The sequence below is a fragment of the Bos mutus genome, unplaced genomic scaffold, assembly GCF_027580195.1.
Source record: "Bos mutus isolate GX-2022 unplaced genomic scaffold, NWIPB_WYAK_1.1 CTG1035, whole genome shotgun sequence".
In the NCBI taxonomy this organism is placed as follows: Eukaryota; Metazoa; Chordata; class Mammalia; order Artiodactyla; family Bovidae; genus Bos; species Bos mutus.
This window is the reverse complement of record NW_027218500.1, coordinates 329-23,492: the sequence shown is the minus strand read 5'-3', so window position 1 is coordinate 23,492 and position 23,164 is coordinate 329. Positions and strand designations below refer to the sequence as shown.

Genomic DNA, 23,164 nt, shown 5'->3' with positions numbered 1-23,164 from the left:
GGTAAACCAGGTTGAGATGCAGGAAGAATGGCTGGAACTAAAAGTGGAAGTAGCCTATGGTCCAGCAGTCCGACTTCCAGGCATAGATCCACCCACGGGGCATAGCAAGTGAACAAGATAGATGCCCCGCTTGGGCACATCTATCTGTGCGCGCGCTACACACGCGCATGCTACACGACGCCGAGGCAGGGGGTGGGGCGGGGGCCGGGCTCTGGCTGAGTCGGTGCAAGCCCCGGGATTGCCTGAGAACCAGGCCCGACCCGGCTTAGCTTCCGAGGCAAAGCTCAGACGAGATCGGTGGTCGCCCATCCAGGCTGATACGCCTGAGACGCTTAGCTTGGCGGACGGATCGGGGCGCCCTAAGAGCCTTGCGCGCGAGCCTTGCGCCGCCTCCCTTCGCTTCTGCCCTGCAGGTCGGGCCAACGGGCCGCACCTCTCGCCGCGGGCATGCTGTACTTGAGCCGCACGACCCGCGACCGACTCCAGCCTGCTGACGCCGCCCGCCCCCCCACCCCGAACACCGCCAACACCAGACCAGCAGCGCCTGGCCGGGCCCGGGGCCCGAGGGGCTTCCAGGACCCCCATTGACCGGGAGGGCGCGGCGCGCGCGGCGCGCTGGGCCTGGGGCTGGGCTGAGGGGTGCGGAGGTCTCGGCGCCCCCACCCGCGCCACTCCAGACCCGCCGCGCCGCTGAGCCGGGCCTCCCCGATCCCATTCGCTGCTCAGGCCCGCGCGCCCCGGAGGTGTCGGCCCGGCGCCCGCCGCCTCAACCCCGCGCCCAGGGGCCTCTGAACCTCCTGCGGGCCTAGACGCAGCGAAACTTGAGCGCCTAACTTGCCCGGCACCTGTCCGTGCCCAAACCCACCAGAAGCCAGGAGGCGCGGGTCGACCGAGCGCCAGCCCCTCCCTTCGCACTACCGAGGCCCCCTTGCCCCCACGCCAAGCCCCTCGACCTTCCTGAGAGAGCAGACGAGCCACAGGCAGGCACACAGACAGACACACAGACACTCGCACGCACTCCACGCCAAGGGAGACAGCTGGCCTGGGCGCAAGCTCTCAGCCAGAGCCAGAGCGCCTGGGAGAGGCCGGGCCAGACGAACGGCCGGGCGGCTGGCTGTCAGGAGATACAGAGGCAGAAATACATGAAGATTCCGAGACAGACTCAAGACGGGCAAGAGGAGATACACACACACACACACACACACACACACACACACACACACACACTTGAGTGTGGTCTTTGGAAATACTTGTGTTCAGAGTTGCTGGGTTGAGCCCAACTTTAATACAACCCATGGACTGCGCCCATCAGGCTCCTCTGTCCGTGGCATTTCCCAGGCGAGGATACTGGGAGGGGTTGCCATTTCCTTCTCCGGCGGGATCTTCCCACCCAGGGATCAAACCCCAGTCTCCTGCGCCAGGGATGCCTTGCCATCTGAACCAGGACATTGCTAATTCCCTAGGCAAAATACAAAGAATAGAGCTGTGTTCTACTAAATGGAAAGATGATTTCAAAACAGAAGCTGTCCTTGTTGGTATCTTTGAATCTTTATGTAGTTTTCATGATTTTTACTGTTAAGGCTAACTGAACAAGGCAAGAGAGAAACCCCAGAATTGAAAAAAGCAATTGACGGTTTTGAAAGAAACATGTGCAGGCGAAGCTTTTCCTTTTGAGAGATGGTTAAATGCAAAATCTTGATTCAACACATATGACTTTTGTGCACTTTATTTCAAATCTCCATGACAAAACCCTAAGGCGTCCAGGAAGAAAGGAGTAGAGGGGCAGACACAAAGAGCAACCTTTCCTTGGTGCCATCGCAACCAGCTGCTTAGTTCCTTCATCTCAAGGACTATCATCTGGGCTTCTGGTTTGTCTGATTCTTGTTTCGGGACCGCTTCGTCACAAGGCTGTCAACAGTGGGGGGGTGGTGTGTGGGGGGGGGGGGGAGCCCTTCTTTCCATTCCACATGAGACCCAGTGGACAATCCAGGCCCTGCCCACTGCATTGAGTGTGCAGCAACAATATCAACGGTAATGCCGTGAACAATGCGTATTCCTGAATCCACCTGCTGGCTACTGACTGTGTGTGCTGGTGGTCTGGAACCTAGACCTGGAAGCTTTCTGGATGATTGCAAATGACACCAAAGTCTGAGGACGATGGAAGATCTTCACATTTCTGCAAGAGCCACACACCTCCAGAAGGAACCACAAGACTTGCCTGAAATGGTCAAGGTATAAGTATTGGACTCAACGTTGGAAGGTCTCCACCTTTGCTATGGAAGTCAAACGATCTTTCTTTGAAATGAAAATGGAGCCTACTGAACGTTCACATGCTTCTAGAGCATTTGAAAAGCCCTAACTTGTAGAAATTGCTGTACGAGTTCCTTGAAAGCAAGACCTCTATGTATGGATATGTCTTCATGCCTTAGATTGTGCCTCAATATAGTGTACCCATCAACCCAGGAAAGGAAAGAATTGAATCGCCAAATATACAAAGAGATCAAAAGTGCCGAGCCAAGTGACCCCTTGAGGCTTCCAAGAGCTTTTCTGTCTTTCACACACTAAGTAAATACTGAGCACCTACGATGAGCTAGGAGGCATGTAAGAAGTTTCAGGGAATAGAAGGCGGAGAGAAGAAGACACAGAGTTCCTGCTTTCACTGAGACGACTTAATGATACATCACAGGCAGATCCTTTGAGAACCTATAGAGGGGCCTCTTCCTCACCACAAAACCTGGGTGTCAGGGAAGGCTTTCCAGAGGCACCATTTCGTTGAGGTCCATAGGTTGAACCTAGGTAAACCAGGGTTGAGATGCAGGAAGAATTTCAGGCAGGGAAAATAGCATCTTGGAAGGCTATGTGACCAGGGAAACTTAGGACATTCAAGAAACGAAAATGCCCTATGGGATGGAAGCCAAAGAGTGCAGAGGGCATTCCAGGCAAAAGACATCAGAGAAGAACGTGAGGAGCAAGCCTGAAGGGAAGTGGTCGATCTTCAATATGCTGGGAAAATACGAGAGCCATGGAGCAGGGAGGTGACAGCATTGCATCTGCATTTCCAAAAGGTCATCTTGCTCCACGTCACTAATGATTGAGAGGCTCAACTCAAACTCCAAGGAGGGACCACTTCACATGAGTCCGACTGGGCCTCACCGCGATGTCTGTCAATAACCGATGCTGGAGAAGATGTGGAGCAAAGGGAACTCTCCTCCACGGTGAGTAGGAATGGGCGGGGTAGAGCCGGTATGGAAAAGAATATGGAGGTTCCCGAAGGAACTAAAAGTGGAAGTAGCCTATGGTCCAGCAGTCCGACTCCCAGGCATAGATCCACCCACGGTATAAGTGAACAAGATAGATGCCCCGCTTGGGCACATCTATCTGTGCGCAAGGCTACGCATACACGCATGCATGCGCATGATCGCCGAGGCAGGGGTGGGGCGGGGGCCGGGCTCTGGCTGAGTCGGTGCAAGCCCCGGGATTGCCTGAGGCAAGCCAAAGGAGCCCCAGGTGGAGACGGGACTGCCGGGTCGCCGGGTGTCCTGGAAGCCGAATGCGACGCGGAGGGGCTCGCGGGCCGCGCGGAGGCAACCCAGGTCTGCAGCGGGAGTCGGGCCCCGCCACCCGCCCCCGCGCCCGGGAGGGGCTGGGGCTGCGGGGGGATCCAAGAATCGGACGCGCGGGGGGGGCTAAAGGACCTCTTCTGCTAGGCAAAAAGCCTCGAGCACCCGGGATTCCCAGGTGGTCTCCCATCCAAGATACTAACCAGGCCCGACCCTGCTTAGCTTCCGAGATCAGACGAGATCGGGCGCCTTCAGGCTGATACGGCCTGAGACGGTGGCGGTTGGCCGGGCGCCCTAAGAGCCTTGCGCGCGCCTCCCCTTCGCTTCTGCCCTGCAGGTCGGGCCAACGGGCCGCACCTCGTCGCGGGCATGCTGTACTTGAGCCGCACGACCCGCGACCGACTCCAGCCTGCTGACGCCGCCCGCCCCCCACCCCGAACACCGCCAACACCAGACCAGCAAGCGCCTGGCCGGGCCCGGGGGCCCGAGGGGCTTCCAGGACCCCCATTGACCGGGAGGGCGTGGCGCGCGCGCGCGCGCCGGGGCCTGGGGCTGGGCTGAGGGGTGCGGAGGTCTCGGCGCCCCCCACCCGCGCCACTCCAGACCCGCCGCGCCGCTGAGCCGGGCCTCCCGATCCCATTCGCTGCTCAGGCCCGCGCGCCCCGGAGGTGTCGGCCCGGCGCCCGCCGCCTCCAACCCCGCGCCCAGGGGCCTCTGAACCTCCTGGGGCCTAGACGCAGCGAAACTTGAGCGCCTAACTTGCCCGGCACCTGTCCGTGCCCAAACCCACCAGAAGCCAGGAGGCGCGGGTCGACCGAGCGCCAGCCCCTCCCCTTCGCACTACCGAGGCCCCCTTGCCCCCACGCCAAGCCCCGACCTTCCTGAGAGAGCAGACGAGCCACAGGCAGGCACACAGACAGACACACAGACACTGCACGCACTCCACGCCAAGGGAGACAGCTGGCCTGGGCGCAAGCTCTCAGCCAGAGCCAGAGCGCCTGGGAGAGGCCGGGCCAGATTTAACGGCCGGGCGGCTGGCTGTCAGGAGATACAGAGGCAGAAATACATGAAGATTCCGAGACAGACTCCAAGACGGGCAAGAGGAGATACACACACACACACACACACACACACACACACACACACACACACACACACTGAGTGTGGTCTTTGGAAATACTTGTGTTCAGAGTTGCTGGGTTGAGCCCAACTTTAATACAACCCATGGACTGCGCCCATCAGGCTCCTCTGTCTGTCCGTGGCATTTCCCAGGCGAGGATACTGGGAGTGGGTTGCCATTTCCTTCTCCGGGGGGATCTTCCCACCCAGGGATCAAACCCCAGTCTCCTGCGCCATGGATGCCTTGCCATCTGAACCAGGACATTGCTAATTCCCTAGGCAAAATACAAAGAATAGAGCTGTGTTCTACTAAATGGAAAGATGATTTCAAAAACAGAAGCTGTCCTTGTTGGTATCTTTGAATCTTTATGTAGTTTTCATGATTTTTACTGTTAAGGCTAACTGAACAAGGCAAGAGAGAAACCCCAGAATTGAAAAGCAATTGACGGTTTTGAAAGAAACATGTGCAGGCGAAGCTTTTCCTTTTGAGAGATGGTTAAATGCAAAATCTTGATTCAACACATATGACTTTTTGTGCACTTTATTTCAAATCTCCATGACAAAACCCTAAGGCGTCCAGGAAGAAAGGAGTAGAGGGGCAGACACAAAGAGCAACCTTTCCTTGTGTGCCATCGCAACCAGCTGCTTAGTTCCTTCATCTCAAGGACTATCATCTGGGCTTCTGGTTTGTCTGATTCTTGTTTCGGGACCGCTTTCGTCACAAGGCTGTCAACAGGGGGGTGGGGGTGTGTGGGGGGGGGGGGAGCCCTTCTTTCCATTCCACATGAGACCCAGTGGACAATCCAGGCCCTGCCCACTGCATTGAGTGTGCAGCAACAATATCAACGGTAATGCCGTGAACAACAATGCGATTCCTGAATCCACCTGCTGGCTACTGACTGTGTGTGCTGGTGGTCTGGAACCTAGACCTGGAAGCTTTGATGATTGCAAATGACACCAAAGTCTGAGGACGATGGAAGATCTTCACATTTCTGCAAGAGCCACACACCTCCAGAAGGAACCACAAGACTTGCCTGAAATGGTCAAGGTATAAGTATTGGACTCAACGTTGGAAGGTCTCCACCTTTGCTATGGAAGTCAAACGATCTTTCTTTGAAATGAAAATGGAGCCTACTGAACGTTCACATGCTTCTAGAGCATTTGAAAAGCCCTAACTTGTAGAAATCTGCTGTACGAGTTCCTTGAAAGCAAGACCTCTATGTATGGATATGTCTTCATGCCTTAGATTGTGCCTCAATATAGTGTACCCATCAACCCAGGAAAGGAAAGAATTGAATCGCCAAATATACAAAGAGATCAAAAGTGCTGAGCCAAGTGACCCTTGAGGCTTCCAAGAGCTTTTCTGTCTTTCACACACTAAGTAAATACTGAGCACCTACGATGAGCTAGGAGGCATGTAAGAAGTTTCAGGGAATAGAAGGCGGAGAGAAGAAGACACAGAGTTCCTGCTTTCACTGAGACGACTCTAATGATACATCACAGGCAGATCCTTTGAGAACCTATAGAGGGGCCTCTTCCCTCACCACAAAACCTGGGTGTCAGGGAAGGCTTTCCAGAGGCACCATTTCGTTGAGGTCCATAGGTTGAACCTAGGTAAACCAGGGTTGAGATGCAGGAAGAATTTCAGGCAGGGAAAATAGCATCTTGGAAGGCTATGTGACCAGGGAAACTTAGGACATTCAAGAAACGAAAATGCCCTATGGGATGGAAGCCAAAGAGTGCAGAGGGCATTCCAGGCAAAAGACATCAGAGAAGAACGTGAGGAGCAAGCCTGAAGGGAAGTGGTCGATCTTCAATATGCTGGGAAAATACGAGAGCCGCTGGAGCAGGGAGGTGACAGCATTGCATCTGCATTTCCAAAAGGTCATCTTGCTCCACGTCACTAATGATTGAGAGGCTCAACTCCAAACTCCAAGGAGGGGACCACTTCACATGAGTCCGACTGGGCCTCACTGCGATGTCTGTCAATAACCGATGCTGAGAAGATGTGGAGCAAAGGGAACTCTCCACGGTGAGTAGGAATGGGCGGGGTAGAGCCGGTATGGAAAAGAATATGGAGGTTCCCAAGGAACTAAAAGTGGAAGTAGCCTATGGTCCAGCAGTCCGACTCCCAGGCATAGATCCACCCACGGTATAAGTGAACAAGATAGATGCCCCGCTTGGGCACATCTATCTGTGCGCAAGCGCACATACATGCGCATGCGCGCCGCCTCGCCTCAGGCAGGGGTGGGGCGGGGGCCGGGCTCTGGCTGAGTCGGTGGTGCAGCCCCGGGATTGCCTGAGGCAAGCCAAAGGAGCCCCAGGTGGAGACGGGACTGCCGGTCGCCGGGTGTCCTGGAAGCCGAATGCGACGCGGAGGGGCTCGCGGGCCGCGCGGAGGCAACCCAGGTCTGCAGCGGGAGTCGGGCCCCGCCACCCGCTGCCCCCGCGCCCGGGGGGGGGGCTGCGGGGGGGGGATCCAAGAATCGGGACGCGCGGGGGGGCTAAAGGACCTCTTCTGCTAGGCAAAAAGCCTCGAGCACCCGGGATTCCCAGGTGGTCTCCCATCCAAGATACTAACCAGGCCCGACCCTGCTTAGCTTCCGAGATCAGACGAGATCGGGCGCCTTCAGGCTGATACGGCCTGAGACGGTGGCGGTTGGCTCGGGGCGCCCTAAGAGCCTTGCGCTTCGCCTCCCTTTCGCTCTGCCCTGCAGGTCGGGCCAACGGGCCGCACCTCTCGTCGCGGGGCATGCTGTACTTGAGCCGCACGACCCGCGACCGGACTCCAGCCTGCTGACGCCGGCCCGCCCCCCCCCCCCGAACACCGCCAACACCAGACCAGCAAGCGCCTGGCCGGGCCCGGGGGCCCGAGGGGCTTCCAGGACCCCCCATTGACCGGGAGGGCGTGCGTGCGTGCGTGCGCGCAGGGCCTGGGGGCTGGGCTGAGGGGTGCGGAGGTCTCGGCGCCCCCCACCCGCGCCACTCCAGACCCGCCGCGCCGCTGAGCCGGGCCTCCCGATCCCATTCGCTGCTCAGGCCCGCGCGCCCCGGAGGTGTCGGCCCGGCGCCCGCCGCCCCAACCCCGCGCCCAGGGGGCCTCTGAACCTCCCAAGGGCCTAGACGCAGCGAAACTTGAGCGCCTAACTTGCCCGGCACCTGTCCGTGCCCAAACCCACCAGAAGCCAGGAGGCGCGGGTCGACCGAGCGCCAGCCCCCCCCCTTCGCACTACCGAGGCCCCCTTGCCCCCACGCCAAGCCCCCGACCTTCCTGAGAGAGCAGACGAGCCACAGGCAGGCACACAGACAGACACACAGACACTCGCACGCACTCCACGCCAAGGGAGACAGCTGGCCTGGGCGCAAGCTCTCAGCCAGAGCCAGAGCGCCTGGGAGAGGCCGGGCCAGATTTAACGGCCGGGCGGCTGGCTGTCAGGAGATACAGAGGCAGAAATACATGAAGATTCCGAGACAGACTCCAAGACGGGCAAGAGGAGATACACACACACACACACACACACACACACACACACACACACACACTTGAGTGTGGTCTTTGGAAATACTTGTGTTCAGAGTTGCTGGGTTGAGCCCAACTTTAATACAACCCATGGACTGCGCCCATCAGGCTCCTCTGTCCGTGGCATTTCCCAGGCGAGGATACTGGGAGTGGGTTGCCATTTCCTTCTCCGGGGGGATCTTCCCACCCAGGGATCAAACCCCAGTCTCCTGCGCCATGGATGCCTTGCCATCTGAACCAGGACATTGCTAATTCCTAGGCAAAATACAAAGAATAGAGCTCGTGTTCTACTAAATGGAAAGATGATTTCAAAAACAGAAGCTGTCCTTTGTTGGTATCTTTGAATCTTTATGTAGTTTTCATGATTTTTACTGTTAAGGCTAACTGAACAAGGCAAGAGAGAAACCCCAGAATTGAAAAGCAATTGACGGTTTTGAAAGAAACATGTGCAGGCGAAGCTCTCTTCCTTTTGAGAGATGGTTAAATGCAAAATCTTGATTCAACACATATGACTTTTTGTGCACTTTATTTCAAATCTCCATGACAAAACCCTAAGGCGCCCAGGAAGAAAGGAGTAGAGGGGCAGACACAAAGAGCAACCTTTCCTTGGTGCCATCGCAACCAGCTGCTTAGTTCCTTCATCTCAAGGACTATCATCTGGGCTTCTGGTTTGTCTGATTCTTGTTTCGGGACCGCTTTCGTCACAAGGCTGTCAACAGTGGGGGGGTGGTGTGTGGGGGGGGGGGGGAGCCCTTCTTTCCATTCCACATGAGACCCAGTGGACAATCCAGGCCCTGCCCACTGCATTGAGTGTGCAGCAACAATATCAACGGTAATGCCGTGAACAATGCGTGATTCCTGAATCCACCTGCTGGCTACTGACTGTGTGTGCTGGGGTCTGGAACCTAGACCTGGAAGCTTTCTGGATGATTGCAATGACCAAAGTCTGAGGACGATGGAAGATCTTCACATTTCTGCAAGAGCCACACACCTCCAGAAGGAACCACAAGACTTGCCTGAAATGGTCAAGGTATAAGTATTGACTCAACGCTGGAAGGTCTCCACCTTTGCTATGGAAGTCAAACGATCTTTCTTTGAAATGAAAATGGAGCCTACTGAACGTTCACATGCTTCTAGAGCATTTGAAAAGCCCTAACTTGTAGAAATCTGCTGTACGAGTTCCTTGAAAGCAAGACCTCTATGTATGGATATGTCTTCATGCCTTAGATTGTGCCTCAATATAGTGTACCCATCAACCCAGGAAAGGAAAGAATTGAATCGCCAAATATACAAAGAGATCAAAAGTGCTGAGCCAAGTGACCCTTGAGGCTTCCAAGAGCTTTTCTGTCTTTCACACACTAAGTAAATACTGAGCACCTACGATGAGCTAGGAGGCATGTAAGAAGTTTCAGGAATAGAAGGCGGAGAGAAGAAGACACAGAGTTCCTGCTTTCACTGAGACGACTCTAATGATACATCACAGGCAGATCCTTTGAGAACCTATAGAGGGGCCTCTTCCTCACCACAAAACCTGGGTGTCAGGGAAGGCTTTCCAGAGGCACCATTTCGTTGAGGTCCATAGGTTGAACCTAGGTAAACCAGGGTGAGAGATGCAGGAAGAATTTCAGGCAGGGAAAATAGCATCTTGGAAGGCTATGTGACCAGGGAAACTTAGGACATTCAAGAAACGAAAATGCCCTATGGGATGGAAGCCAAAGAGTGCAGAGGGCATTCCAGGCAAAAGACATCAGAGAAGAACGTGAGGAGCAAGCCTGAAGGGAAGTGGTCGATCTTCAATATGCTGGGAAAATACGAGAGCCGTTGGAGCAGGGAGGTGACAGCATTGCATCTGCATTTCCAAAAGGTCATCTTGCTCCACGTCACTAATGATTGAGAGGCTCAACTCCAAACTCCAAGGAGGGACCACTTCACATGAGTCCCACTGGGCCTCACTGCGATGTCTGTCAATAACCGATGCTGGAGAAGATGTGGAGCAAAGGGAACTCTCCCCACGGTGAGTAGGAATGGGCGGGGGTAGAGCCGGTATGGAAAAGAATATGGAGGTTCCCAAGGAACTAAAAGTGGAAGTAGCCTATGGTCCAGCAGTCCGACTCCCAGGCATAGATCCACCCACGGTATAAGTGAACAAGATAGATGCCCCGCTTGGGCACATCTATCTGTGCGCAAGGCGCATACATGCATGCATGCATCGCCGACGCCGAGAGGCAGGGGTGGGGCGGGGCCCGGGGCTCTGGCTGGAGTCGGTGCAAGCCCCGGGATTGCCTGAGGCAAGCCAAAGGAGCCCCAGGTGGAGACGGGACTGCCGGTCGCCGGGTGTCCTGGAAGCCGAATGCGACGCGGAGGGGCTCGCGGGCCGCGCGGAGGCAACCCAGGTCTGCAGCGGGAGTCGGGCCCGCCACCACCGCCCCCGCGCCCGGGAGGGGCTGGGGCTGCGGGGGGGGATCCAAGAATCGGACGCGCGGGCGGGGCTAAAGGACCTCTTCTGCTAGGCAAAAGCCTCGAGCACCCGGGATTCCCAGGTGGTCTCCCATCCAAGATACTAACCAGGCCCGACCCTGCTTAGCTTCCGAGATCAGACGAGATCGGGCGCCTTCAGGCTGATACGCCCTGAGACGGTGGCGCGTTGGCTCGGGCGCCCTAAGAGCCTTGCGCCGCCTCCCTTTCGCTTCTGCCCCCTGCAGGTCGGGCCAACGGGCCGCACTCTCGTCCGCGGGCATGCTGTACTTGAGCCGCACGACCCGCGACCGACTCCAGCCTGCTGACGCCGCCCGCCCCCCCCCCCCCGAACACCGCCAACACCAGACCAGCAGCGCCTGGCCGGGCCCGGGGCCCGAGGGGCTTCCAGGACCCCCATTGACCGGGAGGGCGCGGCGCGGCGCGCGCGCCGCGGGGCCTGGGGCTGGGCTGAGGGGTGCGGAGGTCTCGGCGCCCCCCACCCGCGCCACTCCAGACCCGCCGCGCCGCTGAGCCGGGCCTCCCGATCCCATTCGCTGCTCAGGCCCGCGCCCGGGAGGTGAGGTGTCGGCCGGGCGCCCGCCGCCGCCCCAACCCCGCGCCCAGGGGCCTCTGAACCTCCCAAGGGCCTAGACGCAGCGAAACTTGAGCGCCTAACTTGCCCGGCACCTGTCCGTGCCCAAACCCACCAGAAGCCAGGGAGGCGCGGGTCGACCGAGCGCCAGCCCCTCCCCTCGCACTACCGAGGCCCCCTTTGCCCCCACGCCAAGCCCTCGACCTTCCTGAGAGAGCAGACGAGCCACAGGCAGGCACACAGACAGACACACAGACACTGCACGCACTCCACGCCAAGGGAGACAGCTGGCCTGGCGCAAGCTCTCAGCCAGAGCCAGAGCGCCTGGGAGAGGCCGGGCCAGATTTAACGGCCGGGCGGCTGGCTGTCAGGAGATACAGAGGCAGAAATACATGAAGATTCCGAGACAGACTCCAAGACGGCAAGAGGAGATACACACACACACACACACACACACACACACACACACACACACACACTGAGTGTGGTCTTTGAAATACTTGTGTTCGTAGTTGCTGGGTTGAGCCCAACTTTAATACAACCCATGGACTGCGCCCATCAGGCTCCTCTGTCCGTGGCATTTCCCAGGCGAGGATACTGGGAGTGGGTTGCCATTTCTTCTCCGGGCGGGATCTTCCCACCCAGGGATCAAACCCCAGTCTCCTGCGCTGGATGCCTTGCCATCTGAACCAGGACATTGCTAATTCCTAGGCAAAATACAAAGAATAGAGCTCGTGTTCTACTAAATGGAAAGACGATTTCAAAAACAGAAGCTGTCCTTTGTTGGTATCTTTGAATCTTTATGTAGTTTTCGTTGATTTTTACTGTTAAGGCTAACTGAACAAGGCAAGAGAGAAACCCCAGAATTGAAAAGCAATTGACGGTTTTGAAAGAAACATGTGCAGGCGAAGCTCTCTTCCTTTTTGAGAGATGGTTAAATGCAAAATCTTGATTCAACACATATGACTTTTGTGCACTTTATTTCAAATCTCCATGACAAAACCCTAAGGCGTCCAGGAAGAAAGGAGTAGAGGGGCAGACACAAAGAGCAACCTTTCCCCTTGGTGCCATCGCAACCAGCTGCTTAGTTCCTTCATCTCAAGGACTATCATCTGGGCTTCTCTGGTTTGTCTGATTCTTGTTTCGGGACCGCTTCGTCACAAGGCTGTCAACAGTGGGGGGGGTGGTGTGTGGGGGGGGGGGGGGAGCCTTCTTTCCATTCCACATGAGACCCAGTGGACAATCCAGGCCCTGCCCACTGCATTGAGTGTGCAGCAACAATATCAACGGTAATGCCGTGAACAATGCGTATTCCTGAATCCACCCGCTGGCTACTGACTGTGTGTGCTGGTGGTCTGGAACCTAGACCTGGAAGCTTTCTGGATGATTGCAAATGACACCAAAGTCTGAGGACGATGGAAGATCTTCACATTTCTGCAAGAGCCACACACCTCCAGAAGGAACCACAAGACTTGCCTGAAATGGTCAAGGTATAAGTATTGACTCAACGCTGGAAGGTCTCCACCTTTGCTATGGAAGTCAAACGATCTTTCTTTGAAATGAAAATGGAGCCTACTGAACGTTCACATGCTTCTAGAGCATTTGAAAAGCCCTAACTTGTAGAAATCTGCTGTACGAGTTCCTTGAAAGCAAGACCTCTATGTATGGATATGTCTTCATGCCTTAGATTGTGCCTCAATATAGTGTACCCATCAACCCAGGAAAGGAAAGAATTGAATCGCCAAATATACAAAGAGATCAAAAGTGCTGAGCCAAGTGACCCTTGAGGCTTCCAAGAGCTTTTCTGTCTTTCACACACTAAGTAAATACTGAGCACCTACGATGAGCTAGGAGGCATGTAAGAAGTTTCAGGGAATAGAAGGCGAGAGAAGAAGAAGACACAGAGTTCCTGCTTTCACTGAGACGACTCTAATGATACATCACAGGCAGATCCTTTGAGAACCTATAGAGGGGCCTCTTCCTCACCACAAAACCTGGGTGTCAGGGAAGGCTTTCCAGAGGCACCATTTCGTTGAGGTCCATAGGTTGAACCTAGGTAAACCAGGGTTGAGATGCAGGAAGAATTTCAGGCAGGGAAAATAGCATCTTGGAAGGCTATGTGACCAGGGAAACTTAGGACATTCAAGAAACGAAAATGCCCTATGGGATGGAAGCCAAAGAGTGCAGAGGGCATTCCAGGCAAAAGACATCAGAGAAGAACGTGAGGAGCAAGCCTGAAGGGAAGTGGTCGTATCTTCAATATGCTGGGAAAATACGAGAGCCGTTGGAGCAGGGAGGTGACAGCATTGCATCTGCATTTCCAAAAGGTCATCTTGCTCCACGTCACTAATGATTGGAGAGGCTCAACTCCAAACTCCAAGGAGGGACCACTTCACATGAGTCCGGCTGGGCCTCACTGCGATGTCTGTCAATAACCGATGCTGGAGAAGATGTGGAGCAAAGGGAACTCTCCTCCACGGTGAGTAGGAATGGGCGTGGGTAGAGCCGGTATGGAAAAGAATATGGAGGTTCCCGAAGGAACTAAAAGTGGAAGTAGCCTATGGTCCAGCAGTCCGACTCCCAGGCATAGATCCACCCACGGTATATGAACAAGATAGATGCCCCGTTTGGGCACATCTATCTGTGCGTGCGCGCGCACATGCGCATGCGCGATCGCCTCGTGGCTGGGGGGGGGGGGGGCGGGGGCTCTGGCTGGAGTCGGTGCAAGCCCCGGGATTGCCTGAGGCAAGCCAAAGGAGCCCCAGGTGGAGACGGGACTGCCGGTCGTCGGGTGTCCTGGAAGCCGAATGCGACGCGGAGGGGCTCGCGGGCCGCGCGGAGGCAACCCAGGTCTGCAGCGGGAGTCGGGCCCCGCCACCCGCCTCCCGCGCCCGGGAGGGGCTGGGGCTGCGGGGGGATCCAAGAATCGGACGCGCGGGGGGGGCTAAAGGACCTCTTCTGCTAGGCAAAAGCCTCGAGCACCCGGGATTCCCAGGTGGTCTCCCATCCAAGATACTAACCAGGCCCGACCCTGCTTAGCTTCCGAGATCAGACGAGATCGGGCGCCTTCAGGCTGATACGCCTGAGACGGTGGCGGTTGGCTCGGGCGCCCTAAGAGCCTTGCGCGCCGCCTCCCTTTCGCTTGCCCTGCAGGTCGGGCCAACGGGCCGCACCTCGCCGCGGGCATGCTGTACTTGAGCCGCACGACCCGCGATCGACTCCAGCCTGCTGACGCCGCCCGCCCCCCCCCCCCCCGAACACCGCCAACACCAGACCAGCAAGCGCCTGGCCGGGCCCGGGGCCCGAGGGGCTTCCAGGACCCCCATTGACCGGGAGGGCGCGGCGCGCGCGCGCGCGCCGCTGGGGGCCTGGGGCTGGGCTGAGGGGTGCGGAGGTCTCGGCGCCTCCCACCCGCGCCACTCCAGACCCGCCGCGCCGCTGAGCCGGGCCGGGCCCCCCGATCCCATTCGCTGCTCAGGCCCGCGCCCCGGAGGTGTCGGCCCGGCGCCCGCCGCCCCAACCCCGCGCCCAGGGGCCTCTGAACCTCCCCCGGGCCTAGACGCAGCGAAACTTGAGCGCCTAACTTGCCCGGCACCTGTCCGTGCCCAAACCCACCAGAAGCCAGGGAGGCGCGGGTCGACCGAGCGCCAGCCCCTCCCTTCGCACTACCGAGGCCCCCTTTGCCCCCACGCCAAGCCCCCGACCTTCCTGAGAGAGCAGACGAGCCACAGGCAGGCACACAGACAGACACACAGACACTGCACGCACTCCACGCCAAGGGAGACAGCTGGCCTGCGCAAGCTCTCAGCCAGAGCCAGAGCGCCTGGGAGAGGCCGGGCCAGACGAAACGGCCGGGGCGGCTGGCTGTCAGGAGATACAGAGGCAGAAATACATGAAGATTCCGAGACAGACTCCAAGACGGCAAGAGGAGATACACACACACACACACACACACACACACACACACACACACACACAGTGTGGTCTTTGGAAATACTTGTGTTCGTAGTTGCTGGGTTGAGCCCAACTTTAATACAACCCATGGACTGCGCCCATCAGGCTCCTCTGTCCGTGGCATTTCCCAGGCGAGGATACTGGGAGTGGGTTGCCATTTCCTTCTCCGGCGGGATCTTCCCACCCAGGGATCAAACCCCAGTCTCCTGCGCCATGGATGCCTTGCCATCTGAACCAGGACATTGCTAATTCCCTAGGCAAAATACAAAGAATAGAGCTCGTGTTCTACTAAATGGAAAGACGATTTCAAAAACAGAAGCTGTCCTTTGTTGGTATCTTTGAATCTTTATGTAGTTTTCGTTGATTTTTACTGTTAAGGCTAACTGAACAAGGCAAGAGAGAAACCCCAGAATTGAAAAGCAATTGACGGTTTTGAAAGAAACATGTGCAGGCGAAGCTCTCTTCCTTTTTGAGAGATGGTTAAATGCAAAATCTTGATTCAACACATATGACTTTTGTGCACTTTATTTCAAATCTCCATGACAAAACCCTAAGGCGTCCAGGAAGAAAGGAGTAGAGGGGCAGACACAAAGAGCAACCTTTCCCCTTGGTGCCATCGCAACCAGCTGCTTAGTTCCTTCATCTCAAGGACTATCATCTGGGCTTCTGGTTTGTCTGATTCTGTTTCGGGACCGCTTTCGTCACAAGGCTGTCAACAGTGGGGTGGGGGTGGTGTGTGGGGGGGGGGGGGGAGCCCTTCTTTCCATTCCACATGAGACCCAGTGGACAATCCAGGCCCTGCCCACTGCATTGAGTGTGCAGCAACAATATCAACGGTAATGCCGTGAACAATGCGTATTCCTGAATCCACCTGCTGGCTACTGACTGTGTGTGCTGGTGGTCTGGAACCTAGACCTGGAAGCTTTCTGGATGATTGCAAATGACACCAAAGTCTGAGGACGATGGAAGATCTTCACATTTCTGCAAGAGCCACACACCTCCAGAAGGAACCACAAGACTTGCCTGAAATGGTCAAGGTATAAGTATTGGACTCAACGTTGGAAGGTCTCCACCTTTGCTATGGAAGTCAAACGATCTTTCTTTGAAATGAAAATGGAGCCTACTGAACGTTCACATGCTTCTAGAGCATTTGAAAAGCCCTAACTTGTAGAAATCTGCTGTACGAGTTCCTTGAAAGCAAGACCTCTATGTATGGATATGTCTTCATGCCTTAGATTGTGCCTCAATATAGTGTACCCATCAACCCAGGAAAGGAAAGAATTGAATCGCCAAATATACAAAGAGATCAAAAGTGCTGAGCCAAGTGACCCCTGAGGCTTCCAAGAGCTTTTCTGTCTTTCACACACTAAGTAAATACTGAGCACCTACGATGAGCTAGGAGGCATGTAAGAAGTTTCAGGGAATAGAAGGCGGAGAGAAGAAGACACAGAGTTCCTGCTTTCACTGAGACGACTCTAATGATACATCACAGGCAGATCCTTTGAGAACCTATAGAGGGGCCTCTTCCCTCACCACAAAACCTGGGTGTCAGGGAAGGCTTTCCAGAGGCACCATTTCGTTGAGGTCCATAGGTTGAACCTAGGTAAACCAGGGTTGAGATGCAGGAAGAATTTCAGGCAGGGAAAATAGCATCTTGGAAGGCTATGTGACCAGGGAAACTTAGGACATTCAAGAAACGAAAATGCCCTATGGGATGGAAGCCAAAGAGTGCAGAGGGCATTCCAGGCAAAAGACATCAGAGAAGAACGTGAGGAGCAAGCCTGAAGGGAAGTGGTCGATCTTCAATATGCTGGGAAAATACGAGAGCCGTTGGAGCAGGGAGGTGACAGCATTGCATCTGCATTTCCAAAAGGTCATCTTGCTCCACGTCACTAATGATTGGAGAGGCTCAACTCCAAACTCCAAGGAGGGACCACTTCACATGAGTCCGACTGGGCCTCACTGCGCGATGTCTGTCAATAACCGATGCTGAGAAGATGTGGAGCAAAGGGAACTCTCCTCCACGGTGAGTAGGAATGGGCGGGGGGAGAGCCGGTATGGAAAAGAATATGGAGGTTCCCAAGGAACTAAAAGTGGAAGTAGCCTATGGTCCAGCAGTCCGACTCCCAGGCATAGATCCACCCACGGTATATGAACAAGATAGATGCCCCGCTTGGGCACATCTATCTGTGCGCACGCGCACATGCGCGCATGCGCATGCGACGCCGAGGCAGGGGGGGGGGGGGGGGGCCGGGCTCTGGCTGAGTCGGTGCAAGCCCCGGGATTGCCTGAGGCAAGCCAAAGGAGCCCCAGGTGGAGACGGGACTGCCGGTCGCCGGGTGTCCTGGAAGCCGAATGCGACGCGGAGGGGCTCGCGGGCCGCGCGGGAGGCAACCCAGGTCTGCAGCGGGAGTCGGGCCCCGCCACCCGCCTCCCGCGCCCGGGAGGGGCTGGGGCTGCGGGGGATCCCAAGAATCGGACGCGCGGGGGGGCTAAAGGACCTCTTCTGCTAGGCAAAAGCCTCGAGCACCCGGGATTCCCAGGTGGTCTCCCATCCAAGATACTAACCAGGCCCGACCCTGCTTAGCTTCCGAGATCAGACGAGATCGGGCGCCTTCAGGCTGATACGCCTGAGACGGTGGCGGTGGCCCGGGGCGCCCTAAGAGCCTTGCGCCGCCTCCCTTTCGCTTCTGCCCTGCAGGTCGGGCCAACGGGCCGCACTCTCGTCGCGGGGCATGCTGTACTTGAGCCGCACGACCCGCGACCGACTCCAGCCTGCTGACGCCGCCCGCCCCCCACCCCGAACAACACCGCCAACACCAGACCAGCAGCGCCTGGCCGGGCCCGGGGCCCGAGGGGCTTCCAGGACCCCCATTGACCGGGGGCGGGCGCGCGCGCGCGCGCGCCGCGGGCCTGGGGCTGGGCTGAGGGGTGCGGAGGTCTCGGCGCCCCCCACCCGCGGCCACTCCAGACCCGCCGCGCCGCTGAGCCGGGCCTCCCCGATCCCATTCGCTGCTCAGGCCCGCGCGCCCCGAGGTGTCGGCCCGGCGCCCGCCGCCCCCAACCCCGCGCCCAGGGGCCTCTGAACCTCCTGGGCCTAGACGCAGCGAAACTTGAGCGCCTAACTTGCCCGGCACCTGTCCGTGCCCAAACCCACCAGAAGCCAGGGAGGCGCGGGTCGACCGAGCGCCAGCCCCTCCCTTCGCACTACCGAGGCCCCCTTGCCCCCACGCCAAGCCCTCGACCTTCCTGAGAGAGCAGACGAGCCACAGGCAGGCACACAGACAGACACACAGACACTGCACGCACTCCACGCCAAGGGAGACAGCTGGCCTGGCGCAAGCTCTCAGCCAGAGCCAGAGCGCCTGGGAGAGGCCGGGCCAGACGAACGGCCGGGCGGCTGGCTGTCAGGAGATACAGAGGCAGAAATACAAGAAGATTCCGAGACAGACTCCAAGACGGGCAAGAGGAGATACACACACACACACACACACACACACACACACACACACACACACACACTTGAGTGTGGTCTTTGGAAATACTTGTGTTCGAGTTGCTGGGTTGAGCCCAACTTTAATACAACCCATGGACTGCGCCCATCAGGCTCCTCTGTCCGTGGGCATTTCCCAGGCGAGGATACTGGGAGTGGGTTGCCATTTCCTCTCCGGGGGGATCTTCCCACCCAGGGATCAAACCCCAGTCTCCTGCGCCATGATGCCTTGCCATCTGAACCAGGACATTGCTAATTCCCTAGGCAAAATACAAAGAATAGAGCTCGTGTTCTACTAAATGGAAAGATGATTTCAAAAACAGAAGCTGTCCTTTGTTGGTATCTTTGAATCTTTATGTAGTTTTCGTGATTTTTACTGTTAAGGCTAACTGAACAAGGCAAGAGAGAAACCCCAGAATTGAAAAGCAATTGACGGTTTTGAAAGAAACATGTGCAGGCGAAGCTTTTCCTTTTGAGAGATGGTTAAATGCAAAATCTTGATTCAACACATATGACTTTTGTGCACTTTATTTCAAATCTCCATGACAAAACCCTAAGGCGTCCAGGAAGAAAGGAGTAGAGGGGCAGACACAAAGAGCAACCTTTCCTTGGTGCCATCGCAACCAGCTGCTTAGTTCCTTCATCTCAAGGACTATCATCTGGGCTTCTGGTTTGTCTGATTCTGTTTCGGGGACCGCTTTCGTCACAAGGTCAACAGTGGGGGGGGTGGTGTGTGGGGGGGGGGGGGGGAGCCCTTCTTTCCATTCCACATGAGACCCAGTGGACAATCCAGGCCCTGCCCACTGCATTGAGTGTGCAGCAACAATATCAACGGTAATGCCGTGAACAATGCGTATTCCTGAATCCACCTGCTGGCTACTGACTGTGTGTGCTGGTGGTCTGGAACCTAGACCTGGAAGCTTTCTGGATGATTGCAAATGACACCAAAGTCTGAGGACGATGGAAGATCTTCACATTTCTGCAAGAGCCACACACCTCCAGAAGGAACCACAAGACTTGCCTGAAATGGTCAAGGTATAAGTATTGGACTCAACGTTGGAAGGTCTCCACCTTTGCTATGGAAGTCAAACGATCTTTCTTTGAAATGAAAATGGAGCCTACTGAACGTTCACATGCTTCTAGAGCATTTGAAAAGCCCTAACTTGTAGAAATCTGCTGTACGAGTTCCTTGAAAGCAAGACCCTCTATGTATGGATATGTCTTCATGCCTTAGATTGTGCCTCGAATATAGTGTACCCATCAACCCAGGAAAGGAAAGAATTGAATCGCCAAATATACAAAGAGATCAAAAGTGCCGAGCCAAGTGACCCCTTGAGGCTTCCAAGAGCTTTTCTGTCTTTCACACACTAAGTAAATACTGAGCACCTACGATGAGCTAGGAGGCATGTAAGAAGTTTCAGGGAATAGAAGGCGGAGAGAAGAAGACACAGGAGTTCCTGCTTTCACTGAGACGACTCTAATGATACATCACAGGCAGATCCTTTGAGAACCTATAGAGGGGCCTCTTCCCTCACCACAAAACCTGGGTGTCAGGGAAGGCTTTCCAGAGGCACCATTTCGTTGAGGTCCATAGGTTGAACCTAGGTAAACCAGGGTTGAGATGCAGGAAGAATTTCAGGCAGGGAAAATAGCATCTTGGAAGGCTATGTGACCAGGGAAACTTAGGACATTCAAGAAACGAAAATGCCCTATGGGATGGAAGCCAAAGAGTGCAGAGGGCATTCCAGGCAAAAGACATCAGAGAAGAACGTGAGGAGCAAGCCTGAAGGGAAGTGGTCGATCTTCAATATGCTGGGAAAATACGAGAGCCGCTGGAGCAGGGAGGTGACAGCATTGCATCTGCATTTCCAAAAGGTCATCTTGCTCCACGTCACTAATGATTGAGAGGCTCAACTCCAAACTCCAAGGAGGGACCACTTCACATGAGTCCGCTGGGCCTCACTGCGATGTCTGTCAATAACCGATGCTGGAGAAGATGTGGAGCAAAGGGAACTCTCCTCCACGGTGAGTAGGAATGGGCGGGGTAGAGCCGGTATGGAAAAGAATATGGAGGTTCCCAAGGAACTAAAAGTGGAAGTAGCCTATGGTCCAGCAGTCCGACTCCCAGGCATAGATCCACCCACGGTATATGAACAAGATAGATGCCCCGCTTGGGCACATCTATCTGTGCGCGCGCGCACACACATGCGCGCATGCGATCGCGCCGAGGCAGGGGGGGGGGGGGCCGGGCTCTGGCTGAGTCGGTGCAAGCCCGGGATTGCCTGAGGCAAGCCAAAGGAGCCCCAGGTGGAGACGGGACTGCCGGGTCGCCGGGTGTCCTGGAAGCCGAATGCGACGCGGAGGGGCTCGCGGGCCGCGCGGAGGCAACCCAGGTCTGCAGCGGGAGTCGGGCCCCGCCACCCGCCTCGCGCCCGGGGGGCTGGGCTGCGGGGGATCCAAGAATCGGACGCGCGGGGGGGCTAAAGGACCTCTTCTGCTAGGCAAAAAGCCTCGAGCACCCGGGATTCCCAGGTGGTCTCCCATCCAAGATACTAACCAGGCCCGACCCTGCTTAGCTTCCGAGATCAGACGAGATCGGGCGCCTTCAGGCTGATACGGCCTGAGACGGTGGCGGTTGGCCCGGGCGCCCTAAGAGCCTTGCGCCGCCTCCCTTTCGCTTGCCCTGCAGGTCGGGCCAACGGGCCGCACTCTCTCGTCGCGGGGCATGCTGTACTTGAGCCGCACGACCCGCGACCGGACTCCAGCCTGCTGACGCCGGCCCGCCCCCCGCCCCACCCCCCGAACACCGCCAACACCAGACCAGCAAGCGCCTGGCCGGGCCCGGGGGCCCGAGGGGCTTCCAGGACCCCATTGACCGGGAGGGCGCGCGCGCGGCGCGCGCGCCGCGGGGCCTGGGGCTGGGCTGAGGGGTGCGGAGGTCTCGGCGCCTCCCACCCGCGCCACTCCAGACCCGCCGCGCCGCTGAGCCGGGCCTCCCGATCCCATTCGCTGCTCAGGCCCGCGCGCCCCGAGGTGTCGGCCCGGCGCCCGCCGCCTCCCAACCCCGCGCCCCCAGGGGCCTCTGAACCTCCCAAGGGGCCTAGACGCAGCGAAACTTGAGCGCCTAACTTGCCCGGCACCTGTCCGTGCCCAAACCCACCAGAAGCCAGGAGGCGCGGTCGACCGAGCGCCAGCCCCTCCCTTCGCACTACCGAGGCCCCCTTTGCCCCCACGCCAAGCCCCTCGACCTTCCTGAGAGAGCAGACGAGCCACAGGCAGGCACACAGACAGACACACAGACACTCGCACGCACTCCACGCCAAGGGAGAGACAGCTGGCCTGCGCAAGCTCCTCAGCCAGAGCCAGAGCGCCTGGGAGAGGCCGGGGCCAGACGAACGGGCCGGCGGCTGGCTGTCAGGAGATACAGAGGCAGAAATACATGAAGATTCCGAGACAGACTCCAAGACGGCAAGAGGAGATACACACACACACACACACACACACACACACACACACACACACACACTTGAGTGTGGTCTTTGGAAATACTTGTGTTCGTAGTTGCTGGGTTGAGCCCAACTTTAATACAACCCATGGACTGCGGCCCATCAGGCTCCTCTGTCCGTGGCATTTCCCAGGCGAGGATACTGGGAGGGGTTGCCATTTCCTTCTCCGGGGGGATCTTCCCACCCAGGGATCAAACCCCAGTCTCCTGCGCGCAGATGCCTTGCCATCTGAACCAGGACATTGCTAATTCCCTAGGCAAAATACAAAGAATAGAGCTCGTGTTCTACTAAATGGAAAGATGATTTCCAAAACAGAAGCTGTCCTTTGTTGGTATCTTTGAATCTTTATGTAGTTTTCGTGGATTTTTACTGTTAAGGCTAACTGAACAAGGCAAGAGAGAAACCCCAGAATTGAAAAGCAATTGACGGTTTTGAAAGAAACATGTGGTGAAGCTTTTCCTTTTGAGAGATGGTTAAATGCAAAATCTTGATTCAACACATATGACTTTTGTGCACTTTATTTCAAATCTCCATGACAAAACCCTAAGGCGTCCAGGAAGAAAGGAGTAGAGGGGCAGACACAAAGAGCAACCTTTCCCCTTGGTGCCATCGCAACCAGCTGCTTAGTTCCTTCATCTCAAGGACTATCATCTGGGCTTCTGGTTTGTCTGATTCTTGTTTCGGGACCGCTTTCGTCACAAGGCTGTCAACAGGGGGGGGGGGGTGTGTGTGGGGGGGGGGGGGGGAGCCCTTCTTTCCATTCCACATGAGACCCAGTGGATAATCCAGGCCCTGCCCACTGCATTGAGTGTGCAGCAACAATATCAACGGTAATGCCGTGAACAATGCGATTCCTGAATCCACCCGCTGGCTACTGACTGTGTGTGCTGGTGGTCTGGAACCTAGACCTGGAAGCTTTCTGGATGATTGCAAATGACACCAAAGTCTGAGGACGATGGAAGA

At 56.5% G+C, this 23,164-nt stretch overlaps 6 pseudogenes; all 6 read right to left on the bottom strand.

The window, feature by feature from the left end:
* Nucleotides 1-3,713: 3,713 nt before the first annotated feature.
* Nucleotides 3,714-3,833, bottom strand: LOC138986736 (5S ribosomal RNA; annotated as a pseudogene).
* Nucleotides 3,834-7,210: 3,377 nt separating this feature from the next.
* LOC138986735 (5S ribosomal RNA) lies at nt 7,211-7,330 on the bottom strand (annotated as a pseudogene).
* Nucleotides 7,331-10,714: 3,384 nt separating this feature from the next.
* Nucleotides 10,715-10,834, bottom strand: LOC138986737 (5S ribosomal RNA; annotated as a pseudogene).
* A 3,384-nt stretch (nt 10,835-14,218) lies between these two features.
* On the bottom strand, nt 14,219-14,337 carry LOC138986734 (5S ribosomal RNA; annotated as a pseudogene).
* A 3,383-nt stretch (nt 14,338-17,720) lies between these two features.
* Nucleotides 17,721-17,839, bottom strand: LOC138986738 (5S ribosomal RNA; annotated as a pseudogene).
* Nucleotides 17,840-21,202: 3,363 nt separating this feature from the next.
* LOC138986733 (5S ribosomal RNA) lies at nt 21,203-21,322 on the bottom strand (annotated as a pseudogene).
* Nucleotides 21,323-23,164: the final 1,842 nt, after the last annotated feature.